Below are 21,568 nucleotides of genomic sequence, written 5' to 3' on the forward strand. Positions count from 1 at the left end.
GCACCATGGAGAACTGAAGGGAGACAAATACATGCTTTTTTTTTTGTTGGGGGGGTGGGAGGTTTTTCTAATGCGTGATTTGGGAGCCTCGGAGAACCGTTTATTTTAGGACAAGTCAAGGACGGAATCAGGGAGAGTCACATTTTATTTTATTTTACTTCACTTCTCTCTGGAGAGATGCCAGGACCTGCAGGACTCCCGTTCCCTGGCTGGTGCTGCTCCCTGCGCGTTGTCCCTCGTTGCACAGCCTGCTCCCGGCCCCACGCGCTCTCGGCTGTCACCCGCCGCCGCGGCACTCGGTGGAGAGCAGCCTGTTTCACTGCACCTCCTAAATAATTCATGGAGCTTAAATGCCACCAGCCCTCATTTCCAGCCACCAGCCATTTCAAGCGACTCCTCTGGGCGTCCTGTGGCGGCGGTGCCCATGCGGGCTGCGGCCCTGCAGGTTCAGGAGGCGAGGAGCCAGGGCTCGCTGCAACGCTCGCCGCCTCTCCTCATTGCTCCCTCCCGCAGCTGCCCTTTGCCGAACTTCTGACGCCCCATGTCCGCCCATCGCTGCTGTCTTGCGGCTGCAGCCGAGCACCCGTGCTGGCCTGGGGAGGGGGAGCAGCTTCTCGCCCGTGGAAAATTCCTCTTGCTTCCAGATCCATACAGGCTTTCGTGGTGAAATCAAGCAATGCCCGTTGACCTCAGGTCCCCTACAGACTAAGGGCTTCTGGCTCAGGTGGGCTTTGCATTTTTGGCGTGCGTGGTCCTAAACTGGGCTTTGGACGCTGGGAACAGCTCGGAGAGGATTCTCTGTTTATGGATTTCCATGTCTCTAGTGGAGATGCAGCGTTTAAGCATTAATTTGTTCTGCATGAATTTACACAGGAGGCAAACGCAGAGGTCAGACTCTGCCACGTTGAATCATGAGGGCCTCTTAGTTCTGCCTGCCTGCCTGCCTGCTGATCAAGGTTAATAAGAGCTGGCAAGCTCCAGAGGCCCAGTTACACTGATTGCTTTAAAATCTTTCAAAGGCCACATTGACTATCATGAGTAGAATCAACTCTGCTGGTCTCACTGGAGTTATGTTGGCTTGCCCCAGTTGTCAGTTTATCTATTAAATAGATAAACCTGCTGCTGAAATAAACCACCTTTCTTAGGTCAATATTGATTTAAATATTGAAATGGGGATTGAAAACATTTGAATAAATGGACTGATAGAACGTCTACCTTGCGTTGCAGTTTCTGTATTACACCTTCAACATCTGCAGTGCAAAGAAAGTTTCAGAATTGAATGAAATCTCATTTTTCTGTGGCTGACGCCAGACACCCCCGTGACACGAGGACTGAAGAGCTTAGTCTTCCTCTCACACTAGAGATGTTGAAAAAAAAATAAATCTATGATTAGACATAGTTCTTGCTCCATCTAATAAGTCTATGGAGCACCTTCAGTTTGGCTCAGAGAGGCAACCCCATGCTTCACACCCCGAGCTGAACGTCTCAAGTCTTGCATTGCTGAGCCTGAGGCCCGTATTCAAGAATGACGGCAGAATTCAACTTCAAGAGCGCAGCCCCACAACCATGGCCTGTGCCCTACACGCTCCAAAGTCACTAGCCCCTAAGCTCTTGCTACTGAAGTTCTTGGTGTTCTGCTACTGCCCGTGCCTGAAATAGCTTCCTTTTTGCACGTCTGGATGTCTCCATGCTTATTGTGCATCTGCGCTCCGATTAGAAATCAGAATCTCTTCAGGTTAATCCTCCACGCACCATGCAAGCGTAGTCCGGCATAGCTAGCACAGATAACTGCCGTGCTCAGTTCAGGGTAACATTACATGTCATTTCCTTTCAAATGAGTGACAGTGTTGCTGAGGGAAGAATGGGGAGAGACCATCCACTTTTCCTGGAGACTGTAAAGATGAATGTTGTATTGTCTGGGCTTTAAAAGAGCAAGTCTGCTGCCTGTTCTGACAAACGTGGCTCAGAAGTTTAAGTCCAAAGTGGGTACAAGGAGTGTTGCATACCAGGCTTACATAGGCACCAGTCTCAGGTTACGGAGAAATGCCCGCATTCAGGAATGGAAACAGGATTTCTGACACCTCTTCTCAACATTTCTGCCTTAGAGGACTCTCCCGAGCCTGCTGTCTGGCAGGAATCCTGTTTGGAGGTGGTTCCCAGGCCCCAGCGCACCTCAGCAGAGGTCATCTACATAAAGCCAGTCAGGTCCTGCATCCAGAGGATGGGGAAGGTGGCAGCAAAAATACCACGTGGGAATTCCCATCAGAGTGCCTAAGGGCCAGCCGCCCTCCCCCTGGCGCCAAGGCAGGGCAGGAGGATAATCCTCTGTGCGAGGTGAGGTGAGGTGAGGTGACGAGGTGTATTTTCACCTGTTGGGCAGAAGCAGTGACTGCAGAGTGGGGATGCTCCGGAGGGAAGGGTTCATGCCGCTGGGTAGCATTAACCTGTCCTCTCAGCCTGGACACTGGGCTGCCTTTTGGCTGTCGGATACTGATCTAAAAGAAGACACGTAACCCACACTATTTCATGGCCAAGCATTCGAAGATTCTGTCATCCCAGCAAAAGCTTTGTGGCAATGCGACGTTAAGGAGAGCCCGTGTGGTGGGAGGGAGCAGGTAGCGCTTTGCACTGGCTGCTAATGCTCTCGGTTAAGCATAATCCAGCTGAAGGTCTTTTCAGTCCAGCAGAGTTCAGTGGAGGACTGGCTGAGTGCGCTGGTTCAGAGGGCACTAATGCAATTGTGCGATTAATCTACGTCTCTGCTTTTGTTTGCTTCGAAGGCTGCGTGCGGTGGGGACGGGCAACGTAAATACGGTCGGTCACTCCTCCCGTGCTCGCTGTCCTCTGACAAAGACGACTGCTGGCCTCCGAGACCTGTCTCCTTCGGAGCAAGGATGAGTCACTGCCCCCGGGTAAACAGGGAGTGCTATGACACTCCCGACTGAAAGACAGTGAGGTGGCACAAACAAGGTAATTTCTTAATAAATATTCATTTCAAGGAAGCATGTTGGGCTTAATCCTTCTTCCACTGGTGTTAATGAAAGTTTTGCGTTGACGAAAGGCACTGCAACATTTGTAATGTATTTTGACATCTGTGGATGAAAGGTTCTAAATAATAGCTAAGGATTATGTATTCCTCAGCGGGAACATGAGCTAGCCCGCTGGATAAATTAATAAACACATTGTTATGTGAAGTATGGTAAAATGCTTCTGGTGCTTCATGTTTCAACTCGACATGTTGACAAAAGGAAGCTGAGGATTTGGTTTATTTTATTTTATTTTTTTTATTTTATTTTTTATTTTATTTTATTTTAATTTCATTTCATTTTACTGAATTTCATAGTGGTAGGGACTTTCTTGAAAAATCTCCAAGTGCTTTCAGTTTTAAGACTTTAAGTCTCCAAAGAGAGACAAATATTTTAGCTCTGTTTCACAGGTAGAGAAACTGACGTTTGCCCAAAGGTCATCGAGACTTTAATGTCATGGGATCTGTGAATAAAAGGCTGCACCTCTGGTCATTACAAAGATACAGGAAGGGTTATTTAATCATTCTTATCATGCAAAAACCTCAAAATAATCTCACAAAAAGAAAGGCACCTTCCTGGTGAAAAAACATCAGAAAGGAGATGTTCTTTAGGTTTAGATATTTGATAACAGCCAAGAAAATTTACCGTGCACTCATTGTGGTATATCTTATATTCTACTTTAAGTCTCCCCATGAATGCTTGAAGCGTGGAAGACCCCAGATGGCTTTCTCTGTGGTGTGAGACACACGCTTCTGTCTCTGGGGGTTTCATGATTAATTTCTCAAAGCTTCTTACATTTTTTTGCTCCTGTCTCCTCTCAGCTGAGTTTGCCATTGGAGACACCGTGCAGCATTGCCGGCGGGTGCTAAAGCCTGTCCTTGCACTCCAGCCCCAACGCTGCAGTTCTGCTAATTGCCACCATAATTAAACCAAAGACCTTTCTTTCTCTCTGCTTTCGTCTAGATCCCTGAACTTATTTTAAGCATTTGTACAGTGGCCCTCACTGTGGTACTGGAGAATCATTTAAATACTAAACTTGGTCTCAAAACTGAAATGTCTGGCACCTAAAAGTGACATCTAGTGATAACACAAACTTGAAATCTGTTTTCAAGCATTAGACTACGTGGTACATAAGTGACTGGTGCATGCTGCTAAAAGCTAGACAGCCTAGTATGGAGTATTTATAACAAATTACAAAATATATCATGGAAGTCATTCTGTTTTCCAGGAGCAGCCTACGTCCTTCTGGCAAAGGAAGCCCATAGAAATGACCAAGCGTGCGATTAGTTACCATCAGCCAACTTCCAGTGCTTCTGGCTTAGTCTGGTATTGCATTTTCTGCACCTCCAGCAGCTCCACAATTATTCTTCTGGACTTGAACAAAATAAAGATTAAAAGATCACTTGCCAGTGGATGATGGTTTCCTTCAGGGCTGAAGAGGGTTTGGGGTTTTTTAAATTTTTCCTTCAGATTTAGTGATTTGTACCTGAAAGAGTTCAGTACCCTTACCTTCTGTTTCTGGAGCCCTGGTCTGCAAAGGCTGCTTTGATATCTATGCAATAAGATGTCAGGCTTTATAAAGGCTTTTTTCGTAATGACTTTATAAAGACTGGTTGTCCCGCTTTTCAGAAGTTTGGCAGCTTCTACTAAGAGTAAAACAAGCGATGCAACTTCAAGTCACAGAAGGATGTATATATGAAAACAAACAGGCAAGCAAAAAAAAAAAAAAATAAATCAAGGAAACCTTGTGATATTTCCTGCCATCCTGTTTTCAGTTCTACATGAAATTTGTTGCAGTTTTCCCATGGGAATGAGGTTTGGCATGATTGTGCTGTCTGTCTGTATGTCTCTCGGTATGCCTTCCAATTTCACTGACGTTTGGCAGGGAGGTAATGGTCTGAAGGAGAAGATGTTTTCACAGTTCTGATAAACACGGGTGGTTCTGTGCAGGAGGCCAACTGTAAGTGCATTGACTGGGAAGGAGACAGGGTGGGAATCTCACGCACTATTAGACAGCAGTGGATTTAAGCGATAAAGTCTTTATGTATGCCAATCAGAGATAAAACTCAAGAATGTATACCCTCTGCACAAAAACAGTCACGGCAGAAAAAATATCCTTGGGAAATTAGGTCTGCCTAGTCCTGGTGCTCAGGGATCTGCTTGTTCCCTGCCTTTTTGAAATGTTTTATCCATTTAGATGACTCATGGGGACAAGGACTGTCTCTTAATAGATGTCTGTACCTGGCACAGTGAGTACCAGTCTCAGCTGAGTCAAGGGCTCTTCCACAGCAAAGGTAATTATGCGCTGATGGAGCCTGCTTGCTATGAAACAGTAATACTCAGATCACTCAGGTCCATCAGTAATCTTCCTTCTCTTCTCTTAGATACAGATAATGGAGATTCTGCCTTCCATTACTCCTCTGGTATTAGTAAGAAGAATTGTTTATTACCACAGGAAATGAAAGAGCCGAAGACGAGACTGAAACTCATTCCAACATTATGGAGACTTTGATTCTTCTTTAAGTCTCTCATACTGGAGACTTAATGCACAAAGAAAGAGTGAAGTCAGTGTCACGGGCTGGCAGTTCTAGCTTGCACCACATTTGCTTGGAGGTAAGGGAGTACAAAAACCAAGGGTGGAAGAAATCAGAGTATTTCTCTGTTCTCTCTTTACAGGAGAGGGGCATGCATTCCCAAATGCATCTTGTCTTCATCCCACCGTCACGGTCACTGGCATCGAAGGCTTTTGTTGTCAAGTTTTTATATGCAAAGAGAGCGCCTGGCTTCTGGAGCAGCACGGGCAGCCGCCGTGGCAGGCGGCACAGCTGGGGGTGCCTCCTGGAGGTCACAGCCTGTGGGTTGCTGCGCCCAGCCTAGGCCCAGCTGCTGGTTTTTCTCTTAGCTTTTAAACAGATACTCGATCTGGCGTGGGGGGGTTTCTCTCTGGACACAAACACAGCAGAGCGCAGTGCTTCCCTCCTCACGGCACAGCAGCCAGCGTGCAGCCTGCATCACGCTCGCCACCTTCCTTTCCAGAATAACTAGAGACAGAAAGCAATTATTTAAGCATTATTATTGGTAGGATGATCTCTGTGCGACTGACGTATTCCCAGTTCTGGGAGACCAAACAGGCCTTTTGTCTCCTGCTCAGCCCTGCCAAACCCAACATCTGCCTGTGCGAGACCAGTCTCTTCTCGCGCCAGCCCCTGATGCTCCTCTGCCAGTATTGCCTCCCTTTCTCTCCATTTCCCTCCTCCGCATCCACCCCTCTCTCACCAGCTCCTTTCCCCACACCAGCCCTGGCCGGTGTCTCCACACGCCATGCTCTGGCCCTCCCCTTCCTTCCCGGTGCAGCTCCCGCTCAGCCCCTTTCCCAGCCGCGCTGGCGCTCAGCCTGACGGCTGCTGTGACCTTTCGAGCGCGTGTAGTGCCCCGTGTGCCGCAAAAACATGCTCCCCTCCACGTGTCGGCACAGCCACAGCCTCTCATAAACTTTTGACCCTCGCTTAGCCCTCTGCCATCCCCTGGCAGATACAATGGCAGGGTTATATGCCAGGGTATAGTTACCAGGGGCTGGAGACTGCCAGGGAACACAGCGTTGAAGCTCTGGTTACATTTATGTGGGAGAAAAATACAGCGTAATGCTCCCAGAGGTGCGTAAGACGTCCTTGTTGTGGGTGAAGGCAAGGAAGAGCATGGAAACAGAGAGAGGTGGCTGCAGTCCTTTGGGGAGAGTGCGGAGGAGGCAGAAGCAGCAAGCCCATGTGTCTAAACTGAAAACTTAATGAAAGAAATTATGCCTTCCCTGATTCCAGGCATCAGAAGAAAAATCCCTCCACAGTCGAAAGCTGCATGGGATACTGTCCGTTGCTTTTTTTCCTACTGGTCAACAAATAAAAGTGGCTTTCCAATGAGCTCCAGGGCAACCTTCAGTGCTCTGATCACTGCTTCATTTTCTTATTTTCAGCACATCATTTATAAACTTCAAAACCTTGCTTAGAAAACATTTTCAAAAGCGTTATCCTTTCACATAATTTATTTGTAATACAATAGTTTTCTTTTCATCTCCTGACACCTTATTATGTCAGCCCCGACTTTCCTTCTCAGTTCCAGCTCTTAACTGTATGTTTCACCATCTCTTCCACCTTTTTACAAGGTCCATGTTATTTAAGTGAAAAATAGTTAAGGACTGGATGGTGTGCTCTAAAAGATGTTGCATTGAGTGTAGTCATAGCGCAGATTGGTTAAATGGCAAAAAGGCACTAGCATCACTCTTCCAAGGGAAACCAGGTAGTGAGGATATGTTTAGATGCATAAGATAATTGGTAATTCGCAGGACTTCTCGGGGAGCATTCAGAAGATGGGTTTCACTGGGTGGTTCTTTAGAAGGAAATAAATCCCTCAGTTTGAGGTCACTTCTGTATAGAAATGTTATGTTCCACGTCTTTGGCGTGAGCTTTGCTCCTTTGGCCCAGCGGCTGCTGTCTGTGCCTCACGCCTGATGCAGTGAGGTCTCCATCACCGTGCCAGCTCGTGTGCCTGATTTGCCTCCTCCCCAGTGGGACCATCTGCGCTGGTGGGCAACATCTTGGAGTGGGAGACAAGCTGTGGCATTGCCTGGGGGGCAGCCTGGCTTGGAGGGCCCTGCTCTCAGTATGGGCTAATGTTAGGAGCTGGAAAAGATGGGAGATCTCTGTCTGCCACTGATGTTGTCCAAGTGATTAATCTGAGCAGGAGATAAATGAGCATTCAACAAAGAAGGGGGCAGCCTGCTCTCTAACAGAAAGTATTTTGCTGGTTACTTATACTACAGTGCTCAGTTACCTGGTCTCTGTTAACAAGAGCTGGCCACATCTCCTAGAACTCGTGGGAACCTGGGAAGGGCATGTGGTTCATGTGTGCGTATATGCACATTATATATGCATGTGTAGTATGTGTGTGTATGTGTGTACTGTATGTATTATAGTCACCTGTAATATTTTTTTCCAGTTCTTTGAGACTGGTAGCCTGCACGTACTCAGGTAGCTTCTTCTTTACCACCCCTCAACCACCACTTTCCTTATCTATACCTGTCTCATTTAGGAAATAAAAATTGGACAGCCATTTCTCTACTTGTTTTATTTTGTTTTGGGTTTAATCATAAGTGATTTGTTTGAACCGCTCCTCACACCATCCTGAGCAAACTCCTGAAGTTTTGCTGTGCCCCTTTATCTTCCTATCCCCGTTCCTTCTCCCTGCATAACCAGGGCATTCATGGGGAGGCTGAAGCCCAGATAAGGTGCCTCTCTGTATCAAAGTCCTTGGCATAGACCAAACTGATAGTGAGATGGAGCTTGTGGTTTCTTCCTCTCCAATGTATATCCTTCCTGCAAGCATCAGTTTGAATACACGTCTTCCAATAACAGAAACCTTTTCTAGTTGCTTCTTTCTTGAACCCATTGCTTCTTAGCTGTTGTAGATGCTGCCAGGCAAAAGCCACGGAGAGACAAACGGGACCCTTGCATATTCCTTCCCCCCCCGTTGCCCTTGCCGTCACCCGGCACCCCTGGGGCTGGACCGGGCTGCAGAGATGGGGCGAGTTTGCCCCTTCAGGGGATGCAGAGGGCTGATGCCTCGATACCTCCAGAATGGCTGAGGATGAAGAGCTGGCCTCATTGCTCTGTGGAAACAGACGCGAAGAGACACAGGGACTCCTGAGGTTGTCTAAGTTGCCTCAGACAACTAAGTTGCCTAAGTTGTCTGAGTGGCCTGGATGGAGAAAGGGTCATAGCCACAAGCATGCTGCAACGCTTGTTCCAGGAATGCCCTGAGTGAGTGCGTCTTTGCGAGGAAGGCTAAACGCAAGGAAGGACACATGCTTCTCCTTACCCAGGTTTAAAGCCCAGGTGGCCACCAGCCTCTCCTACTCCTGTGCCAGGCACAGCAAGCCATAGTGCCCACAAGCCCAATGGTATCTTGGTTTTCCCCTGGGGCTGCCATTTGCCCTTAATGAGAGAACAGGCTCAGATTTCATTTGAAACCAAATCCACAGTATGTTTCTTGCTGTTACGGAAACGACAGAAATCTTCAGAATATCTAGACTAACATAGATCCAGACTGCTGTGTATTTACAGTTGCTTGATTTTGGAGGTGGGGCTGACTCAGGACTTTCTGTGCTTGACTTGGCTGCCTCATGCCTCAGCCTCTGAATATTTGTCTGCTTCACTCCGGACGTGTTTCCCTGCAATGCAGATTATAGGTAGAACACATTGTTACTTGTTTCTTTTCTACCTGGAAGAATATTTTCCTTTTCTACAATTCAATGTCATCAAAATAAACAGTTAGTGTCTTTTGGGGTCATTTTGATTCTTCAGACAGTGCAGTACACAGCATCCAATGTTTAAACTGTCTATTTAGCTGCATCCGGACACCACGGCCTTGAAATAAACGTGTTACACCACTGCAGAAACTCACTGCGGAGAAATAAGACCAATTCTAGTCACTGGATTTAACAGATTATGTTTACAAAGTAGCTGTCTGATTCTTTTCATTTCTTCTCATATCCTATTCCATTTAAACTTGGTATCTTATTTTTTAACAGAACTTTAATGACTGAGACACGGTATCTCATTATCCTAAAAAAAAAAATTCTAAAAATAAACCAACAAAAAAGTTTGCACCTTATCGTCAACTTTCATGAAAGAACTTGCAGACAGAGCAGGAAAGCGCAGTCAGGTTCAGGAACCCCATGAGGAATACAGAGAAATGATAAATAAATTATTACTTATTCATTATTAAAAATAACAGTCACACTTCCATAGCTCCTATCAGATAATGAACCCAAAGCCGTTTATAATGAATTTCACAGCTCGGCGTAGGTGAAGGAGCTGTGCCACGTTGTTTTTACCGGCAAAGGGCCGAGACATCGAGAAGTGAAGTGTTTAAAGCCATGCAGGCCCCCCCTTGAATAGCACCAGGGAGTTTTTCCCAAAGGGCACTCCACCAGGTTAAGGAAGGTGGGCAGGCATCCCGGTTGGTTTTCCAGGTTTTAGGCTCCCGGAACTGGGACCATCTGTCCTGGATTTGGCTGGAGCCTGCCCCGATAGGGCCTTTGGGTTTGCCCACTGAGGCACTGACCCAGCATCCCCGACTCCGTGGGCTGTTCAACTCATCATCCCGAAACCCGGAGTTGCCAAAAAGATGTCTCACAGTGCAACGCTGTGACAGGGCGCTGAGGGCTCCTGTCACTGTTGTTGAAGCCTGAAAAATTGTAATTTCAGGCACAGAAGAGGGGGGAAAAAAAAAAAGAAGAAAAGGCCACAACGCACAAACGCTGATTTAACTCCTGGATGGGGGAGCTGCAGCCGCCGAGACTGGAAGCTGCTGTGCCACGTGCTGATGGGAGGCAGCAGGGCAGGACTCGTCCGATCTGCTGACGTGCAGCGGGGAAAGCATTCGTCTGCTGCTGAACCCCGTGAGAAAATTAAAATCCTACCCCAAATGATTTTCTAACATGGTATATTCCAAGAAAAAAAAAAAAAAGCAATGACATTTACTGGCATACTGACAATAACATGAACGTTACACATAACACAACCGCATATTTTATCAGAGCTGAAGTCAACTGTGCAGCCCGCATTACTTCCACTTTTGTAGACTGCATTGCAGAGAGTGCTGTGGGAAGCAGTATTTTGGGAAATGGCATGGTTAGAGAATCTGAGCCCCAGGAACCCAGGAGAGCGTGACTTATCCTCCTTTCCCCTGCGCCGCTTGGGTTTGCAAAGGGCAGATGTTTCTTTTCCCCAGCTTTCAGCCTCATTTTATTTCTCATTGGCAATTGAGCCAAATTGCACTGGACCTCTGGTACCCTGTGACTGGGTTCCTTATTGGGCAACAGCAATCTTTCTGTGAAACAACACATCTGAATCTTTCCTGACGTTATCATCCCTGCCCAGATGAAGGTGTGCTGCGGTCGGTACCTTCTGCACCTCCTCACTGCGTCGCGCAGGGAGCAGCAGGGAGCTCCTGGAGGCAGAAAATGCTATTTTTGGTCCTGTACTTTAAATGTGTATCTTTTTTTCTCTCCTCCTAAAATTGCGTTTATTATCTAGTCATGTTTCAAAGAGGCAATGAATTTCTGCATTTAAAATGCTTCCCCAGAAAGTGGTGGGCTTTCTTGATAAAGAAACAGGCAGGAAGAACTTGTTCCGTTTAAAATCTCTGAAAATATAGATCCTGGCGAATTATCATTGCTTCCTTCTCATTTTGCTTTTATTTAAGCTCTTCCAGAAGTTTGTTGTGCCTTTATTGGGCAAGAGAGGTGTGGAAGTTGCCTCCAGCGCTGGGCTGTGAAGGGCCCAGGGAGTGTCAGGGAGGAGGATGATCATGATGAGTGCCCACCTTCTGGAGCCGGAGGGCTTCCTCCAGGAGGCGAGATCCAGATGGTGAAACAGGTGACTTGCTATGCAGATCGCGGTAGAAAGGCTGTCAGGACTCCAGCTGCTGATGGATGAACTCTGGTTCCCACGAGGGTTTGTGTGTTTCGTGACCGTGAGTTTTAGCCGCACTAAACAGACGGTTTCCTTCCTCAAAGCACCATCCTTTTCACAGGAAATGTTTTGTTAGCTCTTGTCCTGCAGCCTTCTACTGACTTAGGGGTTAAATATGCTAGAAAAACTGGCCATAAAATGGACTACGTGATTTAATGAATATCGTGATATTCTTAATAACCTGGTGAACACTTGACTCCTATCTCTGTGGGTATGTGGAAGATCACGAAGAGAGGAAATCTGTGACGAGTAATGGCCATATGAATAATTTATTTGACACAAAACTGTTTTGTATCTTGACAGAAATCTTGTATCCCTGTGAAAGCAGAAGTTCCTGAGGCAGTGCAGTTTGCCTCGAGGGCAATATGCTTTTTTCTTCTCTTCACTTCTCATTTTCTAGCAACAATCTTATTTACTCTATCAGAATTCATCGTTAATAACCACTTGTCAGGAGTTATTCCAGCAATTATTTTGCCATTCTGCATTACACATTTCCAGAATGAACAACAGGCTATATATTCCATATTTTGTAATAAAGATATAGCAAGAAAGCATTTATGTTTTTGTGAATAAACAGAATGGATGTAAGTTCTGAACAGCAGAATGATGTACAGGTTTGGGATTTGATTGCATTTTTACCAAGTGAAAAATGACATTAGGATTAGAAGGGAAATATTTGCTGAAAATAAGAAAAGGTTACCTCAACTTTCATGTAGTTACAAGATGGTATTCAGAAGAGGTATTTTTATACCCATTAGGGAGCCATCCAGAGTTTATGCAGATTTGACATTTCCTTCTTTCTTCTCTGTTTGTATCTGGAGCCCAGGGTGAATGGCCTCCTTTTTGTTTGCTCTCTCTAAATACCTTTGTCTGGGCAGCTGTTGATTCAGGCCCCGTGAATAAATAAAATGGAGAGGACCTCCTGCACGATTTAAAAAGAAATGCCATTTTCTGAGTCCCGCCTTGCCATTTGCGGTGCTAGCATTGTCTTACTTAGACAAACAAGCGGCCTCTTGTCCCTCCTCACGAACATCTTAGCTTTTCACTTGCAAAAGTTGCAGCGAGTGAACTTTCCTGACATTAATGGGAGGTGACGGCAGGCAAGGGAAGATGCTGCCTTTGTCCGAGAGGAGGAGAAGCGCTGTGAGCCCAGCACGCCCGCAGCGCTCCGGCTTCCTGCGCGGCCTTTATCCTCCCGCTGCTCGTGAGTGTTACTGAGGGAAATCAAAGACAAAAGCCCTTGAAGAGCTCAGCCCTGTCACCCCCTTGCCACACTGCCTCTCATCATCGCTTAAGGAGGACTATTAACACACAAAAAAGCCAGTGCTCACTGTGTGCAAGCATTGAAAAAGGGGGTCAGCTGACAGAAAATGGATTAATTTATAATTATAATAGCAGCAACAATCCCATTAGCCTTATTTTACACATATGGAGATGGAGGCATGGAAAAGCATGATGTGTTGAAGCTGGGACCACCAGCTGGGGCTGGGACACGGGGGCTCCCCTTTCCTGGTTTCTTTCTAACGACTAGCCCAAATTGCGTGATCCCAACATACGATCGCTCCCCAATATTCTTAAACATGACTGTAACTTGTCAGGAGAACCTCACACAGCTCTTTGAGCGTCGGGCATCCTCCCTGACCCTCTGTCGTGTTTGCGCTGCCTCTTGAGGAGCACCAGGCAGTTTGGATGAAGGTTCCTCAGCCGGCAGCGCAGCGGCTGTGTTTGTAGGATTGAGCTCACCCCAGCCCTTTTTTTACATCTCGTTAACAGATTTGAAGGCTCCCACATTTAACTGCGCCCTGTACCAACGTTTTAGCTCCCATTCCTTTCGGACAGTCCAAGCTTAGAGAGGAAGGAGGGGAAAAAGGACAAAACCATAGAGACAATGTGCCACGCCGCTGTGCGATGATAGGAAATGTCGGATACTGAAAGACGCTAGTTATTTTAAGGTCAAAGGTGCTAAGAGTATGAGAAAAAGCGCTGAGCATCTTCAGCATGTGTTGCCCTCAGCGGGAGCAGAGACTCCCAGGTCCTCTCAGCTGACACAAAGCACTCGCCATGATCACCCTGCTAACGAGCTCAGACAAATCCATGCTCCCTGGTTGGCACAAGGCAAGGAGACATGAAAGCTGTCGACCAGAAAGTGGAACGGACATTGTGGCTTCACCACTTGTGGAAGAAGCCTGGGAAAACCTATGTTTTTATTTGAATCGTACATACAGACATGCTCGGTGAAAAACACTACCCCCATGGCTGTAAAAGCTGAACAACCTGTTGAAGGTCCGGTCTCCAGGGCCCGTGCGGGTGGTGGGGGCTCCCTGGCTGGGCGGCTGCTCCATCCGCCCTCCCTCCCTGACCCGTGCCGGGGACGGCCAGCGCGGAAGCTGCTGCTGATGGGGAAAGGGCTCACGGCAGCAGCCAGATGGAGCGTGTGTGAGGTGGGGGAGCAAATGGGCAAATCAGGAATCTTCACCATGACAATTTGTTTTCAACAATCTCTTCAGGGCTTCCTATTCCCCACTGCTTTTTGCCAGCTAAGAGGGATGTGCAGGTGATGGGGAAGTGAGGGTGCTGATTTTTAGGTAGATCTGGAGGGACTCTTGTGTTTACTGTGTCCTCGTTAATGCTCTTGAGGGCCACACTTCTGGCAGATCAAAGTACCTAAATAAGCACCACTTCAGTGCTATTTAGTGCATATTCTTCAATATTTGAAATCAGAAAGAAACTTTCAGGTCCTCTCTCTGATCCAGGAGATACTTGGTGGAGTAGTGTTATCAGCTGACTTCTGTTCAGATCTGCCTGCTCTTTTACCTTCCTCCAACATTATCCAGCAGTTTAGTCAACACAGGTTCTTCTCACCTGCCCTGTGCTGACCCTATGCTGAGAACACGGCCCATGTCTAACTGCTCAAAGCACGCTCCATCCCCTTCATGCTCCATCCCTTTCATGCTCCATTCCATTCCCTCCTGCCAGAGGGAACTTGTTGCCACATGGCCTCCAGCAAGCCTCATTGCTCCAGCAGGAGCCCAAAGTACCTGTCTGTGTGTCTGCAACTTCCCTTAGTCAAAAGAATATTTGATAGAACGTGGAAATGACTTGTGGCGACAACACCTAACATGGTTATCAAGACACTATCTGTGAACTTGGCAGTCCTATGTCCTATTTTCGGTCCAATCCTTTTATTCCTTTATTATCTCAGTCCTTTCTGATACTGTTTATGACCTTTGTCCCCCAGGACCTCTGCAGCGTGATGCCATGGGTTCTCCCCAGCATCGCTTCCTCCACGGCTCGTAGCCACTTGTTGGTGTGACACACTGCCTGGCTGCCAGCTGGCTTGTGTTCGACTGTCTGCTGTCATGCAGGGCTACTAAGCAAAGTTCTGGCTACTGGTGCAGACCTTTCGCCTTATCATCTGGGTCCCTTCGTACCAGGTCCAGCACAGCAGGGCCAATGATGGTGGTGTGAGCCCATGCATGGGAGCACAAGATACCCTTGGGCAACATAAGCTCCCCTGTATGGCACAGATACACTACTTTGTGCTTCTCCAGGGACCTCCTCTGCCATCCGAAGCTGGTGGGCTGGCCACCGACGGGTCCACCTTTCTGTTTGTGACAGGTGGGGGTCACAAAGTGGAAAGCTGTGGTAGAGTGCTGTAAACGCACAGTGACCATGCACTGCAGAGGAGATGGGTCTGGAAGGTCTCCAAATAGCATGTCTCAGGCTTAGCGGGGGCGATTTGACAGAGCTGCTGTGAACATCTCAGGGAAGATTATTCTAAGCAATCTCTATTGTCAGCATACATTTTAGAAATTGCAGAGATTTAAAACGTTCAGGAGTTTCCAGTGTGTTAGAGCAGGAGCCAGTGGATAAAAGTAGATAGTAGAGGTAGTAGATAAAAGTAAATACTGCTCATGTCTACTGTTGCAATCTTCGCCCAAACCTCCAGAACACAGGAAAAGGACATCAGGTTAAATACAGATTATCAGGCTGGAAAATGATAAAATTCCTGTTAGTCAGCATGATCGATTAAATGAAATCTAATTTGCTTTCCAAACGTGTGCACAGGACAAACCCAAAGGCTCCAGCTGACAAGCCCAACCAAACCGGACAGTTCTGTGTTTGTCTTCAAGCAAATGGCAAATATGAACCAATTCCAGGCTGGCCTGACCTGGCGACAGCTCAAGTGGATGGAGCCGAAGGTTGTCTGAGGAACGCATTTCTTTGGGAAAAGCCAGGTCATGGCTTTTCTTTTGGGAAAAGCCATAGTCAGCAGCTGGAGGAGGAAGGGAATGCTGTTGGGGTCATATAGACCAAACCGCCTGGAAACAGATGAAGTCAGGGAGAGTGCAAGTGCAGCGTGGCAGGATGAACATATCCTGAGAGAAAAGATGAAACTAGGTCATAAAAACTGAGAAAAGAGGAGAAACCACACTTATTATTCATCAGTGATTCCTAGGCTGCTTGGTAGCTCAGATCGAGCATCTGATCCAGAGATGGATTTCACAGTGATCAGAACAATTCCTGTTCTCAGCTCACTTTTAAGAAGAAACCTTAAATTTTGCAAGTCTTGTTCCAGAAACTAAAGATATTTCTTACACCAGCTGTCATGTGCCTGCCCGCTCCGGCCATGCAGCCGGGCTGTAACTCCCAGGAAAGGGTTGCAGCTCCCTTTCCTTGTCTCACTGATGCCAGGCAAGGGAGGTAGGAAGCAGCCTCCTGAGCCTTTGGGAGCCCTGGGGCACCCACATCTCAACCACTTTTCTTTTAAAGGTAAGACAAGCCTTAAAACCCCATCCTGGGATGTTTGTTGAGGTTTTCATCAAACGTATCTTTAGTTGCTTAAAGCTTAATCAAAACCTGACTGGAGATGCTGTGTTCATGCTGAAGCTTATCCACATACGAGAGCAGCCCTGACTGTGGTTGGGACACCCCAGGGTGGTTGGTTTCTTCTTGCCCGGTGAGATGCCCTCAGCCTGAGTGTGCTCTTATTTCTCAGCAGCTATGAGGGGCTACCGTATCTCCGGTTTCTCCGCTGTAAGCAGTTTCGTCACCTAAGAGATGAAAACAATGGGACAAAACCCTGAAAGCAGGATCGATGAAAAAAAAGTTGTTCTACTCCAGGTATAATGGGCTGTGGGGAGGCACACCGCTGACTGCCTGCTGCGGGTATGTCTGGGGAAAAGACTCCAAAGGAAGCACTCATCTTTCTGGTATCTAGCTCCTTTGCTATCGTTAAAACAAAATTGTTGTGTTCAGCATGTCTGGTGACATGGACTCCTGAAGGGGCAGAAAAATGTTATGACTTTCAAACGTGCGTGGGCACAAAGGCAAGGAGGGCACCGCTCCCTGGAGGTGGCAGCATGACATTCCCCTGCCCTGGGGGGAGCCCTTAAAGACCGGTGGATTTGTGGTAAACCACAAAGCTATCCCAGGCCTGTTAAACTACTTGCTGTGCTGTTTTAAACCGGAGCTAAAGTGGGACTTCCAGAGGGGGAAGGAGAATTTATTTGTATTATGTACATCTTAGAGTCCCGTGTAACAAGAGTGTTTATTTTCCCTCAGGATGCTTGAGTCGGCTTGTGTGGGAAATGTTTGTCTGTTTACACATGGTTATAAATGTTATCGTGCTGCAACAGAACTTAATTGTGGAAAAGTCGGCTATGTTGCTAGGTGAAATTCTCCAAGAGACCCAGAGATGCCTCTTACTATAACATGAGAACATAATTTCCAATCCAAACAACACTTGGCAGGTTTTCTCTTAGTCTTCCGTGTTCAAGGGATTTGTGCCTGAATTATCTTCTTTGCCCAGAAATGACAGGTATTTAGCCAGAAAGGCCTTTGCTCACAAGGTAGGTTACTTTACATCGTGCATTGGCTTGTGTTGCAGCACGGTAGGGTCCACCGACATGACATGATACGGAGTTACAGGTGATGATGTGACAGGAGTCATGGGCTACTCCAAGAAACACACACCCCCCCTTCAACCCCCCTTCAAAATCAAATATCTGTCATTAACACAGGCTTTGTTTCAAGGGTTTTTTTAAGTTTTGATCTAACAGGAAAGGTATCTGTTCTGGTGGTGGGTTTGGTTTTTTTTTGTTTTTAAAGGCATTGGAGCATCTGAATCTTCAGCTGAATTGAAACCCTTTCCCGAGATTGCTGAGCGTATCTAACTTTTCCTTTAAAGATGATATATTCAGGTAGACAGCGTGAGACTCGTTACATGACGCTAGGGGTTTGAGAGTTTCTGAGCTTTGCTTGTCATTGCTCAAAAATGATTCTGATAAATAGATACACATCTGCTAATAAAGGTTATAAAGCTTATCATAGGTGTGGCTGCAAAGTAGAAATTCCCTCAGTCATTTATACACAGCCACATTATGTTTATTTACCATTAATTTCCTATATTTTGCAAATATACATATACCCCTGCAAAACAGGATCTCCCATTTCACCCACCTTTCCCAGTGTTCAGTTGGACTGGGGTCGAAAGAACTCTTGGGAGAGTTATTTCCTTCACTATCTTCAGCTACTGCTTGATATGAAGATATGGGCTATTTGTGGATGTCTTGCACAGTGACGGTACCGCTGTATTAAACTGCAGAGGTTGTTGGTATATGACCTTGGCATGGCTTGTGGTCCTCTGCTTATTAGCCTGCCTTCCCAGGATTTATGTTGAATTTCAAATCTTGCATTCATCCAAGTAGCTCCCATTTAATACCATAATAAACAAAGGCTTGGTAATGACACCGCATCTCAAGCCTATCCCTTAGACATTGCAGGATTGCAGGCAGAAGTCAGAAGCTTTTAATTTTTTTTCTACTGGGCCTCCCACTCCATTATCTCTGGAAGAACCAACAATTACATCCTTAAAAGCTAGGACATGCATCTGTTTTTGTTCTACCAAATGAAAAAAAAAATAAAAATCATCGACCATACATTTTAGAAGATCGTGGTTTTATCTGAACCTTGAACTGTTGGCTTATGGTAATTCACAGGAATAAAAATAGTCTGGGGTTTTGTTCCTAAATCAGCTTTTGTTGGTATCACATATACAAATAGACTGGAGTGTCTTGATCGAAGGTTTTACGACCCTTAGTTCGGATGATGTAAATTTACTGCATGTTAGGATTAATTACTTAACATGTCTAATGGCTTTAAAGGTGCTTGGCATTATTATAGGACATAGACTTGACAAAATCTGGAACTGATCATGGTATAAAATAATACCAAAGCAAAAATGTAATATCTTGGCAATTACTTCATGGCGATGCAAACTGCAGAAGCTGAAAATGAGATGAAATTGCTGGGCTGGTGAACTCACTGGAACCAAGTTTCCTGGCTCTTAATGAGTTTGCCCTTTCCGTAGCGCTGAGCAAGGTTTGCATCCTGCTGTTTCTGTCTTGCATCTCATTTCTAATGCCTTCAAGGATTATCTTTGAAGCAATATAATGGGTTTCACTGGCAATACCTGTCCAAAAGCACACGGGAAATGGGGGAACCTCCCCCAGTTGTATGTGCTGATATATTCTCATACACAATTAAATATAACGCGTCATGTGCTGTGTCTCTCAAAAGAGACCTTTTTACTATAAGCTCATTGATTTGATATTTTTTTTTTTTTACATATTCTAAACAGATCTAACTAGGAAGTCTTTTTCAGCTAAACCTTTATGACCCTTTTGTAAACTAATCATAAGAAGGGAGACGGCTGTGTGCTAAGTAATCGCTGTAACTAACCAAGGAGAAGGTAAATACAGTACTCGTACAGAGCATTCAGTTATTCAGGGTAATTCAGGGTATGTTTACTTGATAGTTTTGCAATAAAAACTGCTTTCTCTGGTGACATACCCCCCAGATTTAACCTGCTTACAGATGCTTCTGAGCATTCGCAGCTCCTGAGCACTCCGAAACTCTGAAAACGTGACTAGGGAAATTAGTAACGCGACTGACTTACCAGCACGGGAATTCAAATGCTACGGGAAAAGTGACGGGAGATACAAGTTTTCCTATGACCTGAATATCAGGGGTTCTTGGCTTTTACTTCATTCACCTTCTAAGGCACAAAGAGAAACTCAGTTTGGTTTTTATCGATAAAGAAAGGAGCATTTTGCATTCTACATCCGCCATCTGCTCGCTTATTCCCGGTGATGGCTGGGATTTCAGTGAAATACTACTCTGCGGCCCACAGAGCTTGGCGGTGCAGAATTACAGTGCGTGTACGCACGGGCATCTGCTGGGGACTGGAAGTTTGCAGCAGCCCTAGACCTTAAATAAATTCCAACAAGCAGAGAAAACTGGGTGAGCTGCCTCTTGTCCTGGCCTTCTTGATGGAAGCTCATCCTTTCTTTGAGTCCGATTCCTCGGTGGCTTCGTGCGCCACGTTTTATACTGCCATATGCAATAGCAAATGTTTCTCATCTGGAAACATGCTGAAATGGCAATTCTGAGACTTCCTCTGGAGTAGGCGAGGAACAGGGTGGGATCTCACAAAGGCTTTTATTCAGCTTATTCAGTTTCCTGATAAGCAGCTGCTTTTCCCCTGCACTTGAACTGATTTTTGACCTGCATTTCGGGCTGCCCAGCTCTGTCCTGGCTGAAGGGGCACAGCTGACACCTGCCTGTAAGTTTTCACAGTAACTACTTCTTGCTGTTTGGAGTAAAACAGCACGTCCCAGTTTAGACAAGTGGGTTGGTGCAAAGGGTTCTTCTAAGCTCTCCATTTCATGCTTTCTATGGCAGAGAAACTGCGTATTTGGTCAAAAACAACAGCCACAGGTGCCAGTGACAGCTCTGGTGACAGAGGCAAAATAGGTATTGCATAAAGGAGGCAAAACGGCCAAGGTCCTACTCCTCATGATGGTTCAGGTGCTGGTGCTGGGCTGTAATGAGTACCCACGGGTTGGGGGGTGGGTGAAGGCGGGGACATGACTGAGCTTGAAACCATTTGTCATAAAGAAGACAAACATATGGTAGTGAGAGTGACTAAACACAGAAATCTTTCACAGGAGATGCTGTAGCTTTTTTTGCACAAAAACTTGCTGCTGCTCTGTCAGGTAAACATTAGTCAAGCACAAACTGGGCTCATTAAAACGAATGACCCCAAAAGCCTACAAAGATAGGAAGCAATTAAAGAAAAAACCCACCACCAGCAGCAACAACAACAAAATGGGATCATTATACAAAGTCTTAAAGTGACTGAACCAGCACCTAATGGCAAACTGCTCCCGTCCAGTCCAACAGCCTCCGAGGATGCTCTTTGCAGCCAAAATGATCCACAACTGTTATCTGTGAATTCTCACTCATTTGAGCCACAGTTTCGTGCCTGGTGCTGTGGCTATAACATCTTGCAAAACGATGAAAATCCATTAATAACCTAACCCTTCATTATCAATTTTTAAATGGATTCATCCGCCAGAAGGACCCCAGCATGAGGGCTGGGGTTGGTGGTGACGGCCATGAACTGTACACACCTTTCCCACCGGGACACAGAAACTTCCCAGCGATCTGCTTTGAGCTTCCTTCCAGGCAGCATTGCTGTGGACACCATCTCCCCTGTAGATTAAAAAATTGTTTGTGTTGTTTTTTCATTGTATTTTGTTTCCTGCTCCCAAGGGGCTTTATAAATGCTGGCGGGACATAGCTGGAGCCGGGCTACAGGTTAGAAGAAAAATGATTTCTACGTTACAGCAATGCTGCCTGCAATATTAAGGTCACACCGTCCTGATGTGATCCTGCCGCAGAGATGACTACAGATTCTGATGCCTCGTGTTGTGCTGCGTCGTCCTGGATGAACTGAAGGCGGTTTGCCCCAGGGCCTGCCGATTCATCTGTTCGCTGGAGCTCGCGCCAAATTAACATACAACAAAATCGAAAGATCCTTCCCCGGCAAACAGCCTGCTCATTCATCTGTTGTTTCGTTGCTGTTCTCGTTACCACATTTGATTCAAGTCGTACGTGCGCTAGTCATGAAAACAATACTGTTGTACCCTTGCTTTGGGGCATGAAAGG

This window comes from Chroicocephalus ridibundus, chromosome 4, assembly GCF_963924245.1.
Source record: "Chroicocephalus ridibundus chromosome 4, bChrRid1.1, whole genome shotgun sequence".
NCBI lineage: Eukaryota > Metazoa > Chordata > Aves > Charadriiformes > Laridae > Chroicocephalus > Chroicocephalus ridibundus.